We start from the raw sequence: 27,609 nt of genomic DNA on the forward strand, positions 1-27,609 counted from the left end.
TACCTCTTTTCAATCAAGACACTGAAGACAAACATAAAACCAAAACATTGAGTGTGTTATGGTCAAATAGGTTGCTTCTAGAAGAGACTTTTTTTATTCCTCTCATTAAATATTCTTTGATCTTAAAGCACTCTGAAATCCTATAGGTGTTTGACAAAATTGCTAGATTCATGACAAAGCACCAGTAATTTCATCAACATAGAGTACTAGACAAAAATGTGGCCAGTATGGCCCTAAAGAAGCAGAAAAACGACACTCAGAAAATCTCATCTTGGGGTATTAAAGAAAGTATTCAGAATATTCTCCAAAGGGACATATCAACTGTTCTTATCACTAAGATGGGGCCAAACTCGGTGCTGCTCAAAAGCAAAATTGAAATAACATTTATGCCTTTTTCATAAAGAAGATTTATACCTTTTATAACTAGTATTTTATTGTATCAGACTATTTCTTGTTATACCAACAAAATAAAAGATAAATTTCTGAAATTTTTAGCACATTACTGATGTTAATATTTTGCAAGCATACAAAGAGACATCTCGGTGTGATATATACCTTATGCCCTACAGCAGTAGATCAAATCTTAGGTACTAAAATACAGAGAGCATAACCCTCAGGCTCAAAGATTGATAATAATCCTCCTCCTTCTGGGTTCCATTGCTTCAGCCAGATTACTTTTCATACTGTTTCTTCATATACTTTGCAACATGAGTACATCGCCTTTTTCTTCAAAACTCTGGCAGATTGTTTGGGCTAGAGATAGATGGAGACAAGAGGCACCATCTGGTACAAGATCTTTATTCCTTGTTAGCACTGCAGGAGTTCTGGTATTTTACATGGATCAAGCAGCAGCAAAGATTTTTTTTAATGCATAGATTGAGAAGGTGTAAGATGGTCAAATGGCCCTTGGCACTGTCTGATCATATCAACGGACTTCATTGGTGTAGAGTTGAGAGATTGTTGATTTTCTTTTCTTTTTATTTCAAGTCAGACAACCCGTGGCATATGGTTTCATGATTCACAAAGATGGTCCTGGACTTATAGATTTGACGATCTCAACATAACTTCCAGGCTTGCCAGAGCAATGTTACAGCAGAGAGAGCAAATAGCTCATGATATTTCTTCTCTGATGAGTAAGCTCCAAATTCTCAGGTTTAAATTTGATCTGGAATTGAAAGAAAAGGAACTATGCCCTCCTATGTCAATGGCTTCAATTTTTTATTTATCAGAGGTGAGCATTTATTTCTGTGCTATTGTCCCATAGTTTCAAGACCAATGCCATAAAGAATCCCCAGGTTAATTTTGTTGACTCATACTGAAAATACATGTTTGCTGTTTTTCATCTCTTTCTATTCTCTGGAAATCTAAGTACTTTTTTTAGCCAGTATTTCTAAAAATCTTGTGACTATTTAGTGGAATAAATTTTCTACTCTTGTACATTTAAAATAAGTTTTTCTAATGAAATTACTAAAAATTAGAAACTAGGAGATTTGCCTGCTGATGCTAAGAAGCTTACTCACAGCTACCTTGTGAGGATAAGTGACAAAGTTATCTGGCACAGTGTTTTAGCAACAAACCAAAACATGTTCAAAAAGAGGCTTATACACATTTATCTGAACTGCAATTCAAGAATAGAGTAAATGAGGTTTTTACTTATGGGTACCTCACTTCGGAAGGCAACTTGAATTCCCGCTATTAGCATACATCGCCAAAAAATTTGATAAGCCTTTTTAATGATGACAATAATGCCATATTAATCTCCATGAACTGCTCTGTCGTTGCATTGCACACGATTGGTTCTCATCCCCAACTCTTTCCTTGGCCATTTCCTTGAAGCTAAATTAAATCCTCACTATTCTTTCTTGCTTTGTCCATAGAATTGTTCTTCCACAAGACCACTTTAGTCCATAGTTTACAGTGTCTCTGAGTTGTGTAGTGACTTTGACCACATATCCTTGCCATCCATTAATCTCTCACGGGAAGCTTTATTCTTTCTTTCTCTCTTCCTTCCTTTCTTTCTTTCTGCTTTCTTTTCTTTCTTTCTTTCTGTCTTTCTTTCTTTCTTTCTTTCGCTATTAGAAAATGTTGCAAATATCAGTTGGCATGGCCTCAAATGAAGAAGGAAAAGAAGATGTAACAGAACATGCCTCAGACAAATAGGGTGCTATTCTGAAGAAAGTAGATGTTAATATGACAACAGATGGTGCAGATAAAGTCAGCATTAATATTTTCAACCCACTGCATTTGCCACATGGTTAATTGTAAAACATATATACAAATCAGAAGTAGAACAAGCTTTGCCAGTGGCTATTCACTGAGTCTAGTTCAAAGAATGATGGTAATAACAATTATTTTCATATTTGTCTTATATTCAAAATAAATTTTATATGTTTCCAAGGGTAGATTATCCTAAAACTTTTAGATCATTCTTTTAGAAGCTAATTATTTTAATCAATACCAAGTATTTTTCTTTGATGTTAAAGAAAAAATTATCTGTGTACTTCCCACAAACTTCAGTTTCAGATGGAAATGATCTCTGCTCCTTCTTGGACCTCATCCCCAAATGTGCATGATTTTATTTTTTATTAGAAAAGAAAGAAAGCTAGGCCAGGTGTGGTGGCTCCCACTTGTAATCCTAGCTACTCAGGAGGCTGAGTTCTGAGGATGACTGTTTAAATCCAGCCCAGGCAAGAAAGTCCATGAGACACTTTTCTCCAATTAACCACCAGAAAACTGAAAGTGGCACTGTGGCTCAAGTGGTAGGGTAGTAGCATTGAGCTGAAGAGCTCAGGTACTAAGCCCAGGCCCAGAGTTCAAGTCCCACAATCAACAAAAAATGGAAGGAAGGAAGGAAGGAAGGAAGGAAGGAAGGAAGGAAGGAAGGAAGGAAGGAAGGAAGGAAGGAATTTCTCAGTAATAGCAGTTCAATTTTCCTCTATTCTGTATGTTGCTGCTGAAGCCAAAGGTGAATGTCAAGTGACCATCAGTGTACTTTAAGTTATAATAACTTCTGAAATCATAGCTTGCAGGATAAATTTGAAACAGTGACAAAATACAAGATCCATAATGTTATCAATAAATAGATTCTCCTCAAAGCTTCAATAGTTCCTTGGAGAATATAGAATAAAAGATCACTTTCCAAATTGACTAAAAACAGTCCTCAATCAGATTGCAACTTATCTTTCCAGTGTTTCCACTCTGAGTTTCATTTATTAACCCTCAGTTCCCAGAGGAAAAAATCTATTCACTATTACTTTAAAAATGGTATATGGTTTAGGTTCTACAATCTTACTTGAATGTATCTCTTTTGGATATGCCCACCTCTCTTCCTCTCAAATGATCTCTACAACATCCTGCCTTAGGATCCAGCCTAGAGACACACCAGGACATATGACACCCTCTCCAATTACCTATAGATCTGATCTTCAGTGCTGTGCACTAAGTACTTATGGGCTGTCATTGGTTGCTAAGTGATTTTTTTAAAAAATCTGTTCTGTTTTATTTACAAACCTCAGCTGTGCCAAATGCTGTGGTGAAGTCTCAGGATGTAAGTTGCCTTGTGCCAATCAGTCATTTCCATGTGCAATCTTTGCAGAATTAAGAAAAGACATCATTATTTTTGTCAATGATCATTCTCTTGAATCCATTCTTTTTCAAAATGAAATGCATAATCAAGGTGAAATATTCAATTTCAAATTTCTCTGACTGAAGAGATATTGAACAATTTACATTTAAGCCCTATAAAATGATATTTGTAGGCATTAATATCAAACTGAGAGAACATTCTAAAAATCTAACTTAATAAAATATAGGTTGAAAGATTCTTAAAAAATTGAGACAAATTAAAATGTTCCTGTCAGCTGTGATAGATAGTGCATATTTGTAATCCCAACAGTCTGGAGTTGGAAGAAGAAGAAGCTCAAGTTCTAGGCATAGCTAGGGTACATTCTGAGTTCCAGGCCAGGCTGGAATTAATCAACTCATTTCAAAACAAAATGAAACAAAGTAAAACATCCCCCCAAATCTTCAGTGATAGCTTCTGCATCGTAAGTTATCTTTTCAAAATAGTTCATAGATGGTGCAGAAACACAGAATTAGAAACATTTGTACTTAATAAGTAAACTAGATATGGGCCTGTGGCATTGATCTCAAGCACTGATTACAAAAATAAAACATATAAATTAGTTTCTGTTGTAAAGACACTAAGATAAACCTACCCTGTATACTTTCAGGTAAGCTCTTACCAAAGCATCATCTTGAGTAACATAGCATAATGAACCACCCTAGAAGGAATTGGGGAAAGTAAATCATGAGAGATAACAATTTATATAAAAATATATAGTGACAATATCAAATTTTACACCCACTGAAATGTGATATCTGAACTGAAATACCTCCCAAACTTTTTATGTAATCGTAAAGGTTTTCATTCAACCAAATGTTCATTAGTTCAGTTAGACAACAGTTAGAATAACCCCCCACAAATAAGTAGGTGATTGAACTGAATTCGGGTTTAGGCATTTCAAAATTTGCTTATAACTTAAAATGGCCTTAGAAGTCAAAGAGTTTTCACTATTGAAAAACAATTTCTAGGCTTAAAGTAATTTATAAAATAATACACAACTGATCACCATCTATCTGCCAAAGATTAGAAATGATGCTCTAAGGAACTAACCAGCTACTGGCTCCACTTCCCAGAATCCCTTGCATCTGGTCCTGTCTTTTTTCACAATCCCTCTTCCACTGTTCCTCTGGCTGGTTTCCGCCTTTGAGGAAGTGCATTCTGGTCACTTGTTGGGACAGATTCTGTGTACTAGTTAGATTTATTTCCTAAATCAGCTATACTGGTTTACCATGCAGATCTAAAGGGAGGTCCAGAAAAGACAATCTTAATCTGAAGATAACTAGGACTCATCATAACTCTACATTTGATTATAATAATGGTAGTGATTAATAGCAATGATGGTGATAATGCCAGTGAACAGAGGATGGATATTTTAATGATTATTTTTTAAATTTTGTTAAATACCACATTCTAAAGGCTTTTCATTTTAATCCTTGAAAAGACAAAAAAATAATTACTTCAATTAAAATTGAACTAAGAAGAACCTAAGCAGCCTCTCTATAACTATCAAGGGAAGACTGTTAAAGCCTATCGTAATTAATCTCTCTAAGGCATTCATTGGTTATAGAGCCCTCTAGAACAGTAGTGTTACCTTATTTTAAAGTCACTGATTCAAGCCGCACTCCTTTTGAATAAGTATGCTGTGCTTCATTTCTAAATATCTAATTCAGTCTGTACTTATTTTTACCGACTGCCAGAACAGGCAACCTTAATCTGAAGCAGGACCAAGGAAGAACTGAGAGTTAAGGTCTTGTAAAATGGAAAGGAAAGAGTCAACTATGATGGTTCAAAATATCCTGGAAATGAAATATACTACTTAATTGCTACTCAACTCTTACACTGTTGGCAATATTAACATTTATAAGGGTGAAAAAAGGTAGCGACATAAGGTAATATTTCATTATTTTAAATACATACCGTTTTTTTTCTGGGGTTAGAAATGATTTTCCCCCTTCTCCACAATATATGCTATTATTTACAGTAAACAAATATAATTGTATTTCTGACTACTGTTAATTGCACCTTAACGGGTGTTATGTATGAGAAGGTGTGCAAACAGACAGAGTTTTCTAGCCTTTGACTGTTCCTTGCCTCTGGCCTCTGTCAAGGAGGCTTGCTAACTGCATCTCAGGGGAGCAATCATACAGCTTGACTCAGCCTATGACTCTGACTATTGGGACTTCCTAAAGTCACAACCACTTTGGCGTCCAGAACTAGGGCATGGTGTGTCTACTCCTCAAGAAATGTAGAGATTGCAAAGGAAGTGTGAATTGTGAAAGCTGATTAGGGACGCACCTTAAACGGTATCAAGGGAGCCAGTTAGCAATGCAAACTATGAGGTAATATAAACATAACATTCACTGCCTGCCAGTTGATCACTTATGGGAGCACCACAAAAAGCAAAATAAACCAGGAAAAAAAAATGGCTATCAGCAACATAGACAAGGTTTCTTCAAAGATAATTTTGCATGAAAGTTCAGTTTCATGGGCAAAATGCATAACACAATGACATGGAATGACGTGCCAGCAGAAATTGATGTGTCTATTTGTCTTTCCAGAAATTGCTTGGTATTAATAGAATCTGATGGGTATAGCTAGCTCTTTTATCCTCATACTTTCCCTTTCTTGTATATTATTGATTAGAAGAATCTGAAGTGAGAAGTTGTCATTATTTGGGCTCCATTTAACCTTCATTTATGACTACAATAGAGTAATTTCCCTTTGCACTGGTAAAAAGCCAATGTAATGTTAATTCAGAAATTTCTTTTTACTTGTTAGTTTTTAAAGAACTCAGCATCATGAGCAGCATAAGAACCCTTTCTTGATCGTATCCTGGTGTACCTGCTCTCTTGTCATCTCAGGCTTTCACAGAGGAAAAAAAAAGTCTTTCTAAAAGCCTTGGCCTAATTAAAAAGAATGAACTAGATTTTATGATGAACAATTTATAGGCAGTTAATAGAGCTCATGTATGGTAGCCAGGAGCTAGATAATTTATCATAAAAGAAATCACAGTTACACTCTTAATCCCTGCTCTCTTGTTATTGCATCCAATTGTATTCACAACTGCCACTTTCAGAAACACTGATTTACCAATAAATGATGCTTCATTTTATATAGTCTTAAAACTGTAAATTCAGTAAATAGTTGTATCTCTGCTCATTTGCTTCAAATTAATTACCAAATAATTTTGTCTCCTCAATTGTTGTCACTAAATAAAAAACAATTTCCTAAGAGCTCCTCATGATTCTTCATTGCATCACAAATAGTTAAATAAAAAAGTGAATGGTTTTTAATGGTTTATTACTCATCTTAAATATTTGCTAAAAGAGAAATTAATTTATTTCTTAAAAGACAATATATTAAGAATGAGAAGAGCAAATACTTTCCGCATATTTAACCTAAAACAGCAATAACCCAAAAGTTATTATTTTGTTTTTTGGGGTTTTTTGATATTTTTTATTGTAATTAATAAAAGGGTTACATGATATTTGCCAGATAGAAGGTGCATTAATTCACATACATTGACATGTGAAAAGTTATTATTTTGTGTGGAGGGTTTGTTGGTTTGGCAATATGAGTTTGCACTCAGGGACTCCTGCTTACAAGGTAAGTACTCTGCCACTTGAGTCATGTACCCATCTTTTTTTTTTTTTTGGCATTTGTTGCTTTCCATAGAAAGCCTAAGAGGTCGCAGCACATGGTAGCCTCAAATCAAAATTCCCCACCTACATAATACATGTGAGTAGGACTACAGGTATCCGTGGTCATGCTCAACTTTGTTGAGATGGAAATCTCACAGTTTCTGCCCCAGTGGACAAAAAATAAGCTTGTAATGGTCAACATTTAAAGTAAGTGAAGTGTAGAAGAACTGACCACATCAACTGATAGAACAGTATCTTACTGTTTTTCTCCTAAGCAGTGACAAAATAAATCACACGTGTGTGGGCAGAATTGGGTAATTCCATATACTACCATCACCCATTAGCTGCTTTGCACTTCTCCATTCTTTTCTGCAGGGACTTTTTGAAGCCTTGAAATTAGGAAACCCCTCCAAGGAAGGCTCTCCTGAGCAGGGATATCCTTCCTGGATACCTCCAATTACCTTATTCTTCCTCCTAGCACCACCACAAATACAACTGAGTTGTGATTGCCTGGTAAATGTTTACATCCCACATTCATCCTGAAATGACAGGACAGCGCAGCCACCATATTCCAGGACTAAGTCCAAGAAGACTACCTGAGATATAACGCACATGTCAGTGATTGCTGTTCTGTTTTCCAAAGTGAGAAACAAACATCCAAGTGGACTCACTGATATGTATGATTATAGGAATGACAGCACATAAGTCCGTGTTTTAAAAGGAAGAACATTCAAATCATAACCTATTCCATTCCTCTCTCCTATAACTCTACTGTCAAACGATAAGAAGAACTTTTTACAATTAAAAAAAAAGAACTAAGAGACTAAAATTCCAGAAGTTAAGGGTCAGAGAAATATGAGTTTCAACCTAAAGCAGATGTATTAAAAGTCCATGAATCATGGTCTCTTGGGAGGTGATGGAAGCATTGGCCATTCCCACAGAGGCAGAGCCACAGGCCATTATAAAGATATTTAAACCCCGGAAGTAACAACTTCCTCACAGAGCAGGGTATGAGATATGAGATTACATGTCTTTGGGTCCACTTGACAGTACATTTTTCAAGTGATTCAGGAGGTTTTTCTGCCTGTTGGAAAACAATTTTTGTATAGCAGATACCCTATAGGCATGTGGGTAATTTTATTTTATCAATTATTCCTCTTTTTTATCCAAGGTTTATCTGGAGGTTATAAATATGGGTTCTTTCATATATAGTTTTTTTTCATTGTGATATACTGTTTTAGTTTTTAAAAAAAAAAAACAGAGGAAAATGTTTCTTTCTTTCCATATCCTCCCATTTACCACAGCTGTGGCAAAAGTCAGGCCCGTGGCTGCAGAATCACTGGAGAGAAGAGGCTTCCCCAGCATACCTACAGTGGCTAATAGGCAGTGGCAGTAGAAACTCATCTAGTTCCCTGACACCTTTGTCATTTTACTTCCTGTCATAGGGTACAGAGCAACAATGCAAAGCCTGCTTCTAACAGTGTCTACTGAGGATGGCAGCCCAGCAAGTCTGTGCCATGTTGTGACACCTATGAGCAGATGGAACCAACAGCTCTCTCTTTCTCTCCCTTTCTCTCTGAGTCAAAATAAAATCTAAAAGTGCTAGCTTTCGTGATTCCTAATGTCAACTAAAAATAATAGAGGTGCTTAGTTCAGGCCTGAGGTTCACCTTGGATATTTTTCCTAATTGTACTTAGCCCTTAAAATGTCTTTCCCCAATGGAATTGGTCAGTGACATGTGGATGTGCTCCTAATAGCAAAATAAAAATATTCCCTGCCTAAAGCATTATTATAAAGTTGTCTTTTTCCATTTCATTGTCTCAGAACATTTAATCGATTGACAGGACATCTGGGACAGGTCAAAGGATGTCATCTCTATGAATTTGTAATTAAAAACAACATTAATGTAATGATAGCATATTATTTCCTTGACTTATTTTGACAGTTTTAGGTTTAATTTTATCAATAGTGTTATGTTGTAAATCCACTGGGTATTCAAGGATAGATGCAAAAACTCTTTTAAGCTTGTTTCCATGGAGGAGGGGGAGAATTCAGCCCCAAGGAAAATTCTGAGATGGAAGGATTTCTTTCCCCTTGCAAAAAACGCCTGGCTTTCCATTTAAGGTTTATATCATCCATGTAATTTCCTGTACTTAAGATCATCCTTCTATCAAACTTTCATCGCAGCTTAGTATTAAAAAAGTTTACATGTATCAGTAATTCTTCTAACAGAACTATACACATGTTAAAAGCCCACCACAAATTAGCACAATTACTTTTCTATTTGAAAAGAGAAATCTGTTATCCGTTAACTTCAAATCCATGAAAATGCCAATTAGTATTTTTTATCTACATGAAGTAAAATATCATCTCTGATTATAAAAATTAAAGCTTATATTAAAGACAATCTATCTGCATGCTCATATGTGTATGTGGGGAGGAGTGTTGGTTGGAGAGAGGGGGAGAGAGAAGTCTTTGGGGATACTGAAGTGTCACAAACTAATCAGGTATTAGCTCCACCTACCCAGAAAACCAACCTTTCTCTTTCGTCTCTCTCACTCTTGGGAAGGTCCACTTTTCACATCTTTTATCTTCTAGCCCTTACAACAGAGTGTGATGGCCCTATCTTAGGTCTGACAGCAGTCAGCTAGGCAAGGCTTGTCCCAGGCAGACAATGGGAAGCAGATAACCACTCAAAATGCTTAAGTCCAAACATGGAAACGAATTAGCTAAACTGCTTTGGCAGTGATTTTCCCAAGTAATGAATAGCATTAGGAAAGGCATTCCTTAGTATAATAATGGTTGGGTTCATTTATTTAACATATTTTGCATCTTAATAATCCATGTTTTTTTCTGATATTGTCTCCACATAACGTGACCTTTATGTCTTAAAAAATGGTGTGATTCAAATATTTGAGATCATACCAGACACACTTCTAAACCCTACTTAGAGAATCTGTATCCCACAGTGGATTTCCTTTCCCAACAACTTTATAGCGTAGTTTATATGTATGCATTTTTATGCAAGTTATTTGGTGAACATAGTTGGGCTCGCCATAGCACTATAACTTTCCTGTTTGTTCAGGTAAAAGTTTTGTTCAAACAAAAACTAAATTACACGTACAGCTGAAGACATCTTTGAATGGTACACCCTATCTACTGAAAGTGGGCCACTCATCCAGACATCCTAGTGTTTTGACAGAAATTTTGTCAGGTAGAAGATTCCATGCTACCAGATACACTTCTTTTGAAAATGTCATCCAGGGTATACATTGATTTTCTGCTTAAATGTAGCTGCTGCTCTGAGAAACCTCCTATCCTATTAAAAGTGTCCTAGTTCCATTCCACCTAGACATAGAGTACAAGACTGGATTGGCATATTAATAGAATGCAAACTTCTTACATACCCAAATCTTTATTCTACATGTGGAGGATACAGCAGTAAACAGGTTAGAGGATGTCTCCATTCTCATTGTACTATATCTTAATATGGAAAATAAACCATAAGAAATCATAAAGAAGTCATTTCAAATAGTGTGTTTGGGAGAAAGAGAAAATAATAGAGGAGATGTGTTTGAGAAATACTATATTACATTGGACACCTAAAGAATATCTTTACCATAGTTGCGATATTTCAATATCATAATGAACTTCATATAAAAGATGCAAGATTTAGAAGATTCGGTACTTATTAACCAAGTATATGAAAACTTTTTAACCATTTAATATAGAATTGGTTGTCTCCTAGGACATATCTCAATATCCCTAAAAAAGTTCACACTGTTTCAACTCTATGACCTTTCCATTATGATATTTATATCATTTCTAAACGCCACTGCATCCAAATATGAAGACTAAATCAATGCTTCTCCACCTCATATGCCCATTAGATTTACCATGAGACCCTTCAAAAAAATACTCCTGGCTGTGCCCTACTCACATCAATTCAATCTGAACTTTTGGAGAAAATCAGAACGTTGGCATTTATAATAGGTCCTTGAGTTATTTGAATCTCAACCTTGCAAGCAATGCTCTAACTGTTGAAATAAGTAATTTGAGATAAATTAAGATGAATTTGTGGGTACAATCCTCAAGGCAAGAGAAAGAACTATAGGACAGTGATAACATGAATAGTTATCTCTAGACACATTTTCTACTTCCTTATTTGAAAAATTACTTGATCTTAGAACAAAACAAAATAATTCAATCATTTTATAAATTCACTCTAGGTGATTTAGCAAAAACTAGGAGCCAAATGTATCTGGCCTTATCATAAAACCAGTTTCAGATTACAAGGGATATGAATGTTTGTGGTGTTACCACTTTCTTTTACAAGTTATGCAACAGAAATCACACTCTTTGAGGTTAAAGACTATCTTGCTTGCTTCAAACAATTTTGAATCTCACACCTCCACCCACACATTAAATTCTTGCAAACCAGATGGAGATTAGGTTAGAAAGATTGTCTTGTACAAGTCTTTTCTTTTCATTACCCATTACTGTTGCTTTCACCTTTACGCATTTGAGTGCTTTACTTACTTTATGACAGTAAAATATATTTAAGCTGTTCTATCTTGCTCTGCACTCTACCTAATTTTCAAAATACTATTTTTCCTCATCTCTTTTTACCTCTCCTAATATTTTAGAATTCAGGATTTTGGCACTATGACCCTTAACCACTTCGATTGATTTGTATTTTGTTTGACTGAAGTGAGAAGCTGATAAAAGAAAAAAATATCTTAGCCAAATTATGAAAAAGCTATTGAGGGAAGTAGTGAAATACAAAGAGCACTTGAATGACTGACAATAAAATTAGTTTGGAGTCTTCTTTTCTGGGGCTACAGGATTTGAGTTTATTTGAATTGTTTATTCAAAAAGACACAGTAGACTATAACCAGTAAATATATTTCTGGATCAGTTCAAGAAATCAGTAGTTTCACAAGAGAGGAAACAACTCAGAATCTGAAGGAAGCAGACCTAGATTAATAAAGTCAGGTATGTTCTCATTCATATATTGAATCTGGAAAAGTAAGACTATAGAAGCAGAAATTAGAATAGTAGTTGCTAGAGGCTATCGTATAGGAAACATGAGACATTATTAATCAAAAGATACAGAGCTTTGCTTAGACAGATGAATAAATTCTGAAGATCTAATGAACCAATTTTTGACTATGGTTAATAGAACTGTATAATATATTTGAAATTTACTGAGAATAGATTTTTAAATGTTCTCACTGCCAAAAAGAAAAACAATGAGTATTTGACATCGTCATGTGTTTATTATTGATCTTGATAATCACTTCAGTGTGTGTTTGTACCCATGACACCAAAACATGTTGCAGAACGTAAGTACAATACATGTGATTTTTTTATGTCAACCTTAATATGACTTGGGAGGTGGGAATGTATAAATTCAGTTACTCTTTGTAAAATGAATTTATAGAATGAAAGCAGGAATAGATAGAATATTTATAAAGAATCCATGCACTTGAATGGCACATGGAAAATGCTTGCAAAATCATATCTACTATTATTGTACAGTACTCTGATTTTCTAAGAGAATTCCTAAAATATTACATGGTACCCTTGTAACATATAAAACTTATATGTCTGGATGTATCCATTAAAATAAATGTTAAAAGAAAATCTTAAAAAGGACTATCACAGGTCTTGTCTTTGTCTGGAAATTTACAGTAAGATGAGATGAGAATGGATAGAAAACAAAAATTTAAAAATGTGGGCAAAAGCAAATCTCTGAAAGATTAACCAACTCAAGCTGAGCACCTGAATCCAAGCAAAATATAAATTTGTATGGGAAAAGAGTTTCTGTTTGGCTTTTATTTTCACAGAAATGCATGCTTTTTTTAAAAAAAAACTTTTTTGGTCAACATTACTAAATACAAACCTTTCATGTTTTAAAAACTGCAATAGTGTTATATAAAGGAAATAAGCCCAGGATTTGAAATCAGTATATGTGGAAATCTGGTGTCAGAAGAAATACCTTATTATTTAAGCAAATACTTTAATCACTTCACTCTTTCTTTTGATCAGATATGATTAAGAAAATCCATAGATTGTGGAGTACTTGCAATACTAGTTAGGTGTCCATTATTGTGTCATGTACTTGAGAAAATCAGGTCCTATGGAAGATAGTTTTATTTAAACATGTAGTGTCCACAGTCTCAGTCTATGGTCAATTCACCTCATTGCCTTCGGGCCTATAGTAAGATAGAAGAACATCTTTGTCATGGTTGTATGGTGAATCAAGTTGTTCCTTTACTGTCTTGATATCGGTAGGGAGTGGGGAAAGAAAAAATATTTTGGCTTCCAATATCTCCTGCAAGATGTACCTCCAGTGACCTAACTTCCTTCCACGAGGTGGCTAAGATCCTAAAGATTCCACTGACTAACCATAGCACTGACAAGGCACGCGAGATTTTGTGGAACATTATCATACAATCTGTGGAACTGACTGCTACCTTGTGTTTGACACGAGAAAAAAATTTCAGTGACAAAGACTTTAATCAATTGCAAACTGAGTCTTGATATTCGCTATAACCAGGAAAGAAACAGGAAGGACAGAAAAAATAACCGGATTTGGAAAACCCAATATGAAGAGAATTAGTTGAAAAGCCATGAAACAGGAGGTTTGGTGTATAGTTTGTGATGTAATGAACAAGAAAATAATGCATTAAAAAAAACCAAAGAAATCCTTAAAATGAAAGCAGTATCAACTGTGAAAGAATATTCCATGGATTAATTCCACACAGACCTTGATTATGACTTTCCCAACCCTATCAATCAAAGGTCATTTCAATTTCAATATAACTCTAACCCAACCCTCAAAGCCTTTCTTTCTTAGAAATTTTTCCAGCATATTGGAACACATACAATTCCTAACCGTATGCTAAACCTCTCCTATTTGTTCATGCCTTTCTTCTGCATATTTAAATTTGCAGTCACTCAGAACCTTTTCTAAAATTCCTTCCCATTCATTGCCTGCCTTTTCCTGAACATCATATGTCCATCCCACTTACACAGGGCTACAGTTTGCACCCATGAAAGAACATACGACAGTCTCCACACCAAAGACTACAATGTAATCTTCTCTTCCATTATGCTTCCCTGATTAAATCAAGACATATAAATCAGCAACCCTTGTCATCAGAGAATTTGTAGACTTTAGATGGTAAGAGTCCCTAAATCCCTGAGTTGTGCAATTCACTAAAGTCCCTTTCCAACCCTAGTGTTGATGTTTCTATTAGAATTATGTTTCACGGCCAAGACTCTGAAGCCATTGGGTTAACAATCTCCTTTCTTTATTTCTTAGGTAGTCTATGGCACCTTTGATACCATATGTCTACAGTACATATGACAGTAAACAGCAAGTGAAGTAGCAGGTTATAGTTTTGATGAGTACAGGATAAGAACTATAGAAAATATTCATTTTAAAATAATTTCAAGAGCAATTTTAGTGACTGAAGAAGAATTGGGCATAGGTGATCCATGAAACAGAAAACTGGCTTCAATGTAAGACTTCTCTCCCAAAAGGAGAATAGCAAAATAATTAAAACATAGCCAGAGAAGACTGGACATGGAGGAGAAGGTAGCCTCTCCTCTCTGTGTTGAATGTCCTGTCTTCTACCATAAGAAACCACTGGACAGATTGATAAATATTTTTTTATCAAAAATATTAGTAAAACTTCATGTCGCAGCTTAATCACAAGTGTGTCACCCAAATTTATTAGCTATTCCAGAACAACTGCCACTTAGAAAAGGTAATGTTGAAATGTGGCAAGCAACTTGTTCTAAAAACAATAAAATTAAGCTGCAATATGTTTTCTTTTTTTCTTTTTTTTTGTTATCAAGGTAATGTATAGAGGGGTTGCAGTTACATTAGCCAGATAGTAGGTGCATTACTTCTCACACATTGATACCCCTTCTTACGTTTTTGTCCCCATTTCCTTCCACCCACCCCCTCCCAATCATCTTGTTTTCTGCAATATGTTTTCTTGTGTATTTTTTTCTACATCTCTTGCTAGGTTATACATTATAAAAGAATGATTTTATGAGGCAGCTGGTGAAAAAATATATTTCTTATTAATGAGTAATATTTGCTACATTAATAATTTTATGTCTTTAATTATTGATGCAAACTTAATTGTGGCCCATGTCCCTTTTTCTTACAGCTCAATAAAAACTATATATTTCTTTAATTAGGCTTCTTTTGAAGACTGAAAAAAACAATGCAGGAGTGGTTTCTTGCTAATTTCACCTATACACAGCTAGGAAAGAAATGAAATTAGTGTCTGGGATGCAGTTTAGTGAGAAAAAATATCTAACTGTACTGAAAGTGTGACTTTCCCTTGCACAGTTAACCTCTCTTGGAGGCCGCAGGTACACAGCCTGCTGAAACTTAACTCTACAGAGGCACTGACTCTCTACCCTGCCTGGCTCTGGGGACAAATTTCATTGATTTCAGTAGAGATAGAAGGAGAAAATTGGGGTCACCTACATGGCTATCATAGCATCTTCCCTCTTTATTCTTTGCTTTACTCAAAATGTAACCTGAGACTTCCCTGCTTATTTTCAATATTTTGTTGTGTGTCTCCATTTATAGTCACTGGGAGTATTAGAATCAATTTATAGACAAATGTTCACAAAACAACGGAAAGAAAGGCTCTATGTATGGTGGAAGCTGACATTTGATAATATTTAGCCCAGGTTATATTAAGTAGGTGCTTCTAATTATTATTATTTTTTTTACCTCCAGGGGTTCTTAATAAATATCTAGAAGAGCAGAAAAGAAGAATGTACAACCAGCTTACAAACTACGTACCCCTTGAGTTCCATTACTTATTTTCTTTGTTTGACAGAAAAATAAAAACCAGAAAAAGAGTTTTCAGGCCAAGAGATCAGTTTGAATGACCAAGATTGCCAGATCTTGGTATCAGGTAGGCTGCTTGGAATAAGGGATTTGCAGTAAACTGGAAGGCACACCTTCCTCCTGAATAAAATGTCCTAATTCTATCACTGCCATGTTGATTCTGACATAAAATTCATTAGCAAACATTTCATTTTTAAATATTGCCTCAATTTAAAAAAAAACACAAAGACGAATGAAATGTATGGGCCACCAATCTGATATCTCTTGCACAACTTTCTTGGCACAGAAAATTTATGGCTGTACCTCACTGGATATCAACCATCCTACAAAGTCTTTTAGGTCTGTTGAAATTATCTCCTTTAGTTTATTCTTAGAAAGCAAGGGTTCTTTGGTATTATTTTCCTTGGAAAAATAATTCAGTGCATGTCTTATGCTTTCTAAGCATTATTTTATAAACACGAAAATTATTTTTAAATACCAAAAGCAGAGAACAAAATGTAAATTTCCATAAATACATCCAGTCAGAATCACTGTAAACAAGGTTATACATTTGAATTATGCTGTATTTTGGTAAATTTTGTATCATTGTAATCATGCAAGATATAATACTCTACATAGTTCTTTTCTCCTTAACTTTTATACTAAGAATTACTTCATTTAACATTTTTCTCCTACTGGGGTTTGAACTCAGGACTGTACACTTTCTTGGCTGCTGCTCTGCCACCTGAGCTATGCCTCCAGGCCTGCTCTTTATTTTTTCCAGATAGAGTCTGATACTCTAGATTTAGACTTTTAGACTCTTAAGTAGCTAGGATTTAACTGCAGAGCTTTATAGTAGTTGTTAATTCAGCCTTATTTGAATTTTTACTTGACTAGAAATCTAAACACTACAAAAACCAATATCATCTATAAAATATGCTTCGCATATTAAATGGTTAGTCCACACGTATGTGGTATATATGATATACTGGTAGGTATGCATATTCTAAGTTATTAGAGTATGAAATCACTTTTTTATGTGTTAACATTTTGTGATATGACACATCACTGCTAAAGTCCAGTGCCATTTATTGTTCTGTCTTCAACCTTACAACTCATACTGTTGACATAAAAGTACTACTCCCTTCTATATTTATACTCTAGTGTTGTACAAAATGCTTCAAAATAATCTAGTACCCTAAAACCATAAAATATATTATACCTTTCTTGCTCAGAGTCTGGACTCTATTTAGCTGGGTCGAGTGCTCAGAGTGTCCCTAGGCAAGTTCAAGATATTGGTAGAAGCCACTCCAGCAGCTTCTTTCGAGCTTGCTTGTTGATGGTAAATTTTACTTCCTGTCAGTTCAATGATCAATATTTCTTTTTTCTACCAACTGCCCACTGATTTACTGGCGAGGTAAGATTCATCCAGATTCAATGAAAAGGATCTCCCTATGTTTAAATCAGAGTAATGATTGCAAAATTTTAATGATCATTGTAGAATTTCTTCCGTCACCGAATGTAACATCAAGATCAGATGATATCTTATCATAATAACTAGTCCTTTTCATATTCAGAAAGGGAATTATGCACCAAAGGGAGAGAATATTGGGGTTATCCAAGAATTCTGTCTACCACATCAGCTTTCATCATATTTTCCAAAGCAGTATTTCACTCTTAAAAAAATATGAGATGCTGAGTCATCCTGGATACCTTCTTTCCTGCCTTTCATCTTCCACAACAACTTTGACCTCTTAACACTGTCTTCCTACATGATACAGTCGGTGCAGGGCCATTCACATTCAGTACCAGTCACTAATTTTTAAACTTCAGACTGGAGTTTTTTTAACCTGCTATCTATTAAATATAATAAAAAGTTGTCATAATTGAAATTTGCACAAAAGCTAAGTCATGTCAATAACAGGTAGATTATTTTGTAAGAGTAATATAGGTTGATTTTTGAAATTCTTAATTTGTTATTAAGGCACTCTGTTCAAAGGGGCATATCTTTTTTATATGCATGGAATATTTAAACTTGAAAGCATTTTAAAAAATGACAGGCACCTGGAAGTCCCACATTTATTTCAAAGAAAATATCTTTTTACCAACAAGTTAAATTTTCCCTTAAAATGTAAAAGGACTAAAGAAAATAAAGGTAATAAAAAGTGTTATTATTCTCAGTAAGACATCTTATTGGTCTGTTGATTTACAAAAAGATTTGAGCATTTACTGAGGCTGTTATAAGGTAAATTTAGCTTCTACAATGCAAGGAAAATGGTCTGAGGCATTTTTCTGGGGTTTCTTTTCAGTTTGTTTGCCTTTTTGCTAGAAAAATATTTTGTACTATTTTTAAGGACAAACTATAAGAAATATTTATTTTTGGAGAATGTATCCATCTAATCAAACTCAAATTTAATTTTAGAAACAGGTAAACATTCTTATAAACAAAATCAGTGATTTTCCTAAGTACTTTAAAAAATGAATAAGAAACTGGCTCTGAATTTCTCATATATTTCCTGAATACTAAGGAGGCAATGCAATGTGATTCTAAGAAGAGTTTGGGATTATTTTATACCTTACAAATCATGGTACAGTATTTCATGGTTTAGGAAAGAACTATTGAGCTTTGTAGCCATTCTGTTTGAGAGTATTAATTGAAATAAACAATATGCTCAGTTCATGCATGGAAAAAAATTCTCCAAACTATTCTCTCTAAATAAATCTTCAGGCAGGTAAATGGAGAGCTTGTTTAAAGAATAAATATTTTATAGTTCTACAATTTTATTAATGAATCTTGCATTCATGATTTTAAAACTATTATGTGACCAAATGTAGACTGGCAAACTTTAAATAGTAATATGGATTTACTGGGCCAATTCAATCCTATAGCATTTTAACCTAACGATTGTCAGCAAAGTATGTTAATAAATCCTTAAAATTTTCCAACTTTTGGTTGTGTCCAGGATGACATTCAAAAAATATGAGATAAGTTAGTTGTGGAAATTTGATTTTAAAATAATATTATAAAAAGCCTAGGGTGAAGATGGAACCAGTGAGAGAGCCAAAATAAACTTTAGAACTGGTTTTAAAACACTCCGCCATCTAAAAACTTATTTTAAAATACTTTCAAAGTAAGAACAAAGTTACTTTGTTCCTAATCTGCGTTATCGTAATAGATGAATAGGGACAACTTTGTAAAGTACTTCGCACCTTCCACTAACTGGCTTTGTCTTGACTAAACCTTCAAGACTTCAATTGAAAGGTATTGGAAACCACCAATAAGGGAGAAGGTTTTTGGCAAGTATAATGCATAAACTTATTATCATATATGATGAGCTCTGAAAGATTAATTGTGGCCTTCTAAACAGTCCTGTAGCAGAATGGGAGCCAGAACAGTTCAGTTTGAAGTGGGCAGTAAAGAGAGAATAGTCATTTTCCAAAACAGCCAGCCCCCTACCATCACCCAATGAATATTCACCAGGAAGAGTCAACTTCCACAGCAATCACCAGACTACCTCTTCTGCACTGATTAAAATGTTTTGTAGCTGGATCTAGAGGGGAAATTTGAGGCCTAGAGGAAAGAATGCAATTGCAGAAAGTAAGGACAGCATGCACACTCATGTTTGAATATTTAAAATAAAGCAAGTATAAGGAAATGACAAAGGCTGAAGGTCAGAGATAGTCCTGTCCTCCTTCAAATCAAGATTTAACAACGATGTTCAACATCAGCCACCGGGGGGGGGGGAGGTGGTAGGCAATGGGGACCATGACATGAGAAAGGGTATCAATGTATGTGAAGTAATGCACCTTCAAGATCATATAAATTCAAGACTATATCATTATATTTGTATATTTCAATCTTTAATTTTCCCCAAGAGTGTATCAGGAAGCTTGAACCAGACAATTACTAGGTAAGATCTTGTTGTTATTGTTTTGTGGTTTTGGGGTGGGTTGGTAATTTTTACTCAAGAGCTCACTACTCTAAGAGTTCCATATATTGCTTCTTATAATAAAAAATTTTTGATATTTATATGATTATAATTTCACTTTTTTTATTTTCAGGGTAATGTATAGAGCAGTTACAGTTACATTCACCAGGTAGTAGGTGCATTACTTCTCACACATTGATACCCCTTTCCATGTTTTTGTCCCCATTTCCCTTCCCCCATAATAGAAACTTTTTGCAAAATATACCAATATCTAAGGATTTGCAACTTTGGTGATTGAATGGTTAAGTCAAAATTTCTACTCCAGTAGCAGCTTTTTTTTTTTTTTGTCATTTGTGGAGCTTGGACTCTGGGCCTGGGTACTGTTACCACTCCAAGTCACAGAACCACTTCCCTATTTTCTGGTGGCTAATTGGAGATAAGTCCTACAGACTTTCGTGCCTGAGCTGGCTTTGAATTAGGATTCTTAGATCTCAGCGTCCCGAGTAGCTAGGATTACAGGCATGAGTCACCAGTGCTCAGCAAGCTGCAGCTTTCTGAGTGTAAAACTGTTCATTTTTAACCAGAAAAATTTATGTGAGGGTGATTTGATTGCAAAAAAAAAAAAAGAAAAAAAAGTCCAGTTCAAAGGAAAGATCGGTACATGCAAGAACTTTGGGGAAAATCAGCAACTTCTAGAGAAAATTTCAAGCATGCTTACTCTCTATTTCAGTGATACCACATTTCTTTGGTATTCATGATAGCTGTATTTCAGAATTATAGATTCTTAAATCAAGCAGTAGTGTGTGGTAGGGGGAGGGGTGCTTTTTCTGAGCTATTTTACTCAAGCTTAACAATCTACCACCTGAGCCCAGCTCCACTTCCAGCTATTTTGGTAGTTAATTGGAGATAAGTTTCTCACATACTTTCCTACATAGTCTGCCTTGGACATGCAATCTTCAGAACTCAGCCTCTTGAGAAGCAAGGATTTCACATATGAGTAGTCAGTAGCTGGCTTAAGCAATAACTTATAAATAAGGTATCATATTAATATAATCATGTATTTTTCTTTGAAAAGATTATTCATCCGTGAATCTAGAAGATGTCCTTTTGGATTGATAAAATATGTAATATATTCCAATAGATAAATATAAGAACAAAACAAAAGAAGAATAAAATCTCCATTTTGTGTTTGTATTTAGTATTGGCCCTTATAGGTTTTTAAGGATCTGTTTGTTACTATAAATTCTTAGTAAAGCAGGAAAAACAGAAAAAAAAGAAAAAGTATTTGTGCCATATTAGTGATCTTAGCTATAAGACAGTAGTTCTACATGTAAAAGTATGTGGAATGTTTCTCCAGACTAAATTTAGTAACTTTATGGGGGAGAGAATTTGCTTGTTATTTATAAAAGTTTTCTGTGCATGGGTGGGGATTTTCTGTAAGTAATTCAAAGCATATTAGAGACCAAAAGAACATATCTATAATATAACAATTACTATTTTGTGAAATATAAATTATTACATATGGTTAAGAGTGGTGATAGCAAATAAAAAATCCTTTCATTCGGGGCCAGGAGTTTGGCCTAGTGGTAGAGTGCTTGCCTAGCATGCACAAAGATCAGGGTTCATTTCCTCGGTACCACATACATTGAAAAAAGCTGGAAGTGGTGCTGAGGCTCAAGTGATAGAGTGCTAAGCCTTGAGAAAGTCCAAGGACAGTGCTCAGGCCCTGAGCCCAAGCCCAGGACTGCCAAAAAAAAAAATCCTTTCATTCAAAAGTTATAATCTGACTTGCTTTGACATATTGAGGAGAGAATTCCAACCTAAACTTTTTTTTTCATAGCACATGAATCAATCAAGTGGCTCTAAATGGGGTTGCAATAGAGTATTTGAGCACTAGCAGGAAGACTTGATGATAATCTAGAGCATTTGGCTCATTTTAAAGACAAGAAAAATAAGGTCCAAAGATGAGAGTCATTTGCTTTGCCAGAAAGTTGCCTACCTAGCTTCTTAGTCACAGAAGCATCAGTAAATCCCTCAGTGTGAAACTCTATTCTTCAAAGAGAAAAGATTATTTTCTTCCCACAATATGAATAGCATATTGGTTCTGGGCAGCTTTACCAGAACCTATAAATTGATCCTAAATCTCAGAGGAAATTTGAAGGAGCAGAATTTAATTCTACCACATATTTGAACCTGTTCCCTGTACTTTTCTTGTCCTGTGCAGTGATACAGTATTGAAATGACATTTGTAGCTGGTCTGATAATCCGTGCATTAAAAACAGTGCTGTAACTGTCCAAGAGGTCTTAATATTTTAGAATCATGTGTTAGATGGAGGATTTGTCCTATGCAATCATTTAATTTTGGAGAGAAGAAAATTAGTGTCTGGTGAAGAAAAATGGCCTCCAAATGTTGCCATTCCATGCTGGTATATAACTAGAATACAAATGTTCTAGTAACTCCTTGTCCTCTATGTCTAATAACTATGCAAAGCTTCCTCATAAATTATGCTTATGAAATGACTAGCAATGTTTATTTAAGATCACACAATATAATATATGGTTCAGAACTAAGTAAAAAGAACAACATATAAAATGATAAATGAGTATTTTCTTACATGTACATGGACTCCTCATATCATGTTTACACTTGCATACTTACCAATATAAAGGTTGTACTGATTACAAGGCACCAAGAGTTATCATTTTTATTGTAATGTATAGAGGGATTACAGATAGAAGGTATATGACTTCTCACACATTAATACTCCTTCTCATGTTTTTGTCCCCAGTTCCCCCCCTCTACCCCTTCCCAATCATCTTGTTTTCCACCCTTCCCTTTCCTATCTCAAATAAACAAATAAACATATATACAATATAACAGGTAACAAAGTCAGATACTGTAACAATATGAGAGTAACCAAAGGGCAACAAAAAAGAAGAGAAACAACATAGTACATTAACAACAACAACAGTTATCTTTTAACTGTTAATTATTACACAAGTTTTTATGAAACAGAACAAGAAGGAAAAGAGTCAAAATTCCTTCACCATTTTTCATGCCATATTAGAGCTAATATGAAAGGCCAATCATTAAACTTGGAAATCTCTCCGTAAATACTATTGTTTTAAACTTTTTCTATAAAAGCCTATTATTGCATGCCAGTAAATTTTAAAGGGAGAGAAATTTAAATATTTAAACGTTAGAGACATTGAACTGTATGTAATGTATGTATAAATTTGTAATAGATTAGTACATTGTAACAGATTAGTACATAGACATCATTTCTACCTGATAAATTTCTCTTGTGTTTTTCTATCTCAGCACAATATTAGAGACCACTTTCTTAAAAAAAACAAAAAAGCAAATGATAGTAAATTTCCCTTAAGACACAAAACTAATGGACAAACTCTAGGGACATCAACGTTGAGAAAATGCATCTGAATGTTGTTAGTAGCCTAGAGTCTGGGAGAACCCAATGTTACCTAACCTGAAGCAAATGAAAAGCTGATGTGAGAAGAATGGCTCTCAAGATGGACAAAGTACTAGTGGGTGTACAGGAGAAAATGTAGCATGAGGCTGGACAGAGCTTGGAACCATGAAGAATAAAACTTCTGAATGTGGTGTCAACACAAACGATAGTCACATTAATGCCTTTGTCAGGCCAAAGTGTGGAGGGTGTTATGACTTAGACAGGTATACAACCTGTTTCCCACAACTTACCATATAGGTAGGTAGGGTGAAACAACTCTGAAACCAGAGAGAAATCTGGTGGGGACAGGCCATTTCAGGCATTTCTAGTCAATGCCAATCATTGTCTTGCTGCTACTAGTTTTATCCATGCTCAGTTCTTACGAAATTTATCCATTCACCTGTCAGGAAAACTATGGGACTTCTAGATACCTGAGGACACATTCACCTTTTAAGAAATAAATATATTTCAAAGAATATCTTCAAGAAGTTATAATACATTTTAAGTGTGTTGTAAAATGTGTTTTATGTACATAAAATTTCCAGTAAATGTCTTTCTCAGCTGAAAATATATCTTAAGAATGAAAAAATTGCTAGGCTGGGAATGTAACTTAGTGGTAGAGTGCGTGCCTAGCAGGCATGAAGCCCTGGGTTAGACCTCAGAACCACATAAACAGAAAAGGCCGGGAGTAGAGCTGTGGCTCAAATGGTGGAGCAATAGCTCTGAGAAAAAGAAGCTCAAGGACAATGCCCAGGCCCTGAGTTCAGGATTGGGAGAAAGAAAAAAAGAAAGGAGGAAAGAAAGAAAGAAAGAAAGAAAGAAAGAAAGAAAGAAAGAAAGAAAGAAAGAAAGAAAGAAGGAAGGAAGGAAGGAAAGAAAGAAAAAAAGAAAGAAAGAAAGAAGGAAAGAAAGAAAAAAAGAAAGAAAGGATTGTAATATTTCTCTTACAAAAATATCAGAAGGGTTCACCTACCATTTTAAGTGAAAATATTTAATTTTAGTCTTATTTCTCCTTTATTTTACAGCATAATGCATAGACTTGGACACACACACACACACACACACATACACACACACACATCATTTGTTTGATGCCTTCAACCCTCCTATTTCATAAAGGAAGTAAGATGAAGAATGGAACATCTTCTTAGCATTACCAGTCCATTTTACTTTTGGATTGAGAGACACAAGAAACTTTAGTTGTACTGGTTTGAATAAATCTGCTAAAGGTAACAAAAACCTAACTTGTATGTTAAAATCCACATCTGCTTATGCTAGAATGAAAACCCATCCAAGAATCAATGAGGCACATGGAGAGGGTCTAATTAAATCCCCATGCCATTTCCTTTAAAACTGTCAGATTGAAATTGTAATCGTGTATTCATTCACCCCCAATGGTGTGGTGGTAATTTTAGAAGTGAGAATATTTAAGCAACAAGACCCAACAGTGTATGTTTTGCTAGGGAATCAACAACACCAAATACTTCTTGGGTATGCAGTCAATAGTCGGAAAAAAGATTTAAAAAACAAAACAAAACAAAAACCTTTCCTAAATAGTAAATCCCATATCCTTCTGCAAGTTGTACATCTGGATTAATGAAAAACACATCAATATGTATTGGGAATAGGAATTTTCAAAAGATATATTGGTTAAATTACACAACAAAATTATCATAAACTAATAAAAATAATACAACACATTGACCTATTATAAGCCAATAATAGATTTAACAAATTAAATATCAAAGTTTCTGGTTTTAAAATTCATCGTAGTTCAGATTTCTTTCTTTTTTTTTTTTTTGCCAGTCCTGGGCTTGAGCACTGTCCTTGGACTTTCTCAAGGCTAGAGCTCTACCACTTGAGCCTCAGCACCACTTCCGGCTTTTTTCTATGTATGTGGTACCGAGGAATCGAACCCGGGTCTTCATGTATGCTAGGCAAGCACTTTAACCACTAGGCCAAACTCCCGGCCCAGTTCAGATTTATTTCTGTCCCTAATAATCTTCTACTACTTTTAGTCTTTCCTTAAAATCAGGCTGGATAACTGGGAGAGGACTATGATTTCTAATTTGGTATGGGTACCCTATTGCCTCATTTTAATGAGCAGTAATAAACGTGTGAATGGGTCTTTGGGGAGCATGCCTTGAAATACCTATATTTTCTTCACATATACTAAAGACATGAAACTGTGGTGTCAGATATGTTTGGACAACAAATAGTGAAGAAGGGCAATCCAATTATATAGTTAATTCATCGACTTCCCATATATTGAATTCAAAAATTATGAAGGTAGCTTCAATCCTTAGTGGAGTATCTTTAAGCCCGAAGTGGTGGCTCATACCTAGCAATTTATGAGACTGAGACCTGGAGGATAATGATTTAAAATCAGCTTGACAGTAAAAAGAAGGAAGAGGAGGAGGTGAATGAAAGAGGAGGAAGAGAAGGAAGAGAAGTAGGAAAAGGAGGAGGAAGAGGACAGAGAGGGGGAGGAGGGGGAGGGAAAGGAGGAGGAGAAGGGGAGGAGAAGGAGAAGGGAGAGGGGGAGGAGGAAGAGAAGGAGGAGTCTTTGAAACTCTAACTCTAATTGACAATAAAAAGAACTGGTTTGTGGATAATATGGTAAAGTACCAGCCAAGCAAGCAAGCTGTTTTCATTTACATATAAAACATCTTTGCACTTACAGTGGAAGGAATGTCTGCATTCAAATATATGTTGATTGCTGGCAAATTATGTTAAAATAAAAGTATAACATTCAGATTATTCATTCTTTCAGATCTATCAAAAACTGAAATAGGGACTGAGAGTTTGGCCTATTGGTAGAGTGCTTGCCTAGCATGCACAAAGACCCAGGTTCAATTCTTTGCTACCACATACATAGAAAAAGCAAGAAGTGATGTTGTGGCTCAAGTGGTAGAGTGCTAGCTTTAAGAAAAAAGCCCAAGGACAGTGATCAGGCCCTGAGTTCAAGCCGCAGGATAGGCACAAAAAATAAAACCTGAAATAAAACATTTATAAGATTTATAAGCACTAAATATCACTAACACCTCAAAATATACCTGATTCTGCTATGATATAAGCCATTAATATGGAAAAATAATTACCAACTTATTTGTCTTGTGTCCAAATAAGAGACATAAAAGACATACAGGTTTAGACATTTAAAGAATACCTGAAGCCAGGCTTGGTGGCTCATGCCTGTAATCCTACCTACTCAGTTGGCTGAGATCTGAGGTTCAAAGACAGCCCAGGTATTAAAGAATGAGAGACTTTTATCTCCAGTTAATAACTAGCAAATGGAAAGTGGGGCTGGGCTCAAGAGGTAGGGTGGTAGCCTTGAGCTGAAGAGCTCAGGGACAGTGCCCAGGCCGAGTTCAAGCCCCATGACTCCAACCCCCCCAAAAAGAATACCTGACTTACCTTGAGAGAGAAAAATACAGTAAAAAATTCTTAGTAGGTTTTATTTCCCATGAGTAGGAAACACTTTCTTCTTTCCCATATTCTGATCTCTGATCTCGGCTGTGCCCCAAGTAGCAATGAGCAAACATTCAGTTCAAATGGTTTTCTGAGTGGTACATTCCAACTTGACTTTCCACAGAGAACTATATAGGATGAGAGGGGAAATAGATTCAAATTTCCTTAGTAATAATTTTCTGTGGAAGTAAAAGCATATGTAAGCATTCCTACTTAAGGTGTTTTTTGTCATACCTGCGTGTCCTTGTCACAAGGCCTGCTGGGACCACAACAGTGGGGTAATGCGAAAAGTGAACTTACCGGGAATTATGCAGAGATATAATAATTCACATTTCCCTTTTGGTCTTTTCACTGGCTTACAGCTGAACATAAATGTGTATATAAGTCAAACAATTTTAGCATCCAATATTAAGCAAGCCTAGCAAACATGTAGTTCTAGCTTTGTGTGTAATTTACCTTTTTCATGTTCCATAAATGCTAAATTGCCCTCACTTGTGTACAAACACATATATACACATGCAGTCACATACATTACCATGTTTCTGTTAAGTTAGTGTGAATGATGTTCTTAAGTTTGAATTTTTCAGTGGTTCAAATTTACTGCTGC

The 27,609-nt window shown here is 35.1% G+C and overlaps 1 long non-coding RNA gene across 1 annotated transcript in view; it reads right to left on the reverse strand.

The window, feature by feature from the left end:
• LOC150064241 (uncharacterized) overlaps positions 1-27,112 on the reverse strand; it is a 28,667-nt gene extending 1,555 nt beyond the window's left edge. The window contains exons 1-3 of the long non-coding RNA XR_016535141.1: positions 26,949-27,112; positions 4,218-4,283; positions 3,511-3,587 (exon numbers count right to left, since the gene is read on the reverse strand). This is a non-coding gene — a long non-coding RNA (uncharacterized LOC150064241). The remainder of the gene's footprint in view (positions 1-3,510; positions 3,588-4,217; positions 4,284-26,948) is intronic.
• Positions 27,113-27,609: the final 497 nt, after the last annotated feature.

This window comes from Megascapheus bottae, chromosome 4 (assembly GCF_031878675.1).
Source record: "Megascapheus bottae isolate mThoBot1 chromosome 4, mThoBot2.hap1, whole genome shotgun sequence".
In the NCBI taxonomy this organism is placed as follows: domain Eukaryota; kingdom Metazoa; phylum Chordata; class Mammalia; order Rodentia; family Geomyidae; genus Megascapheus; species Megascapheus bottae.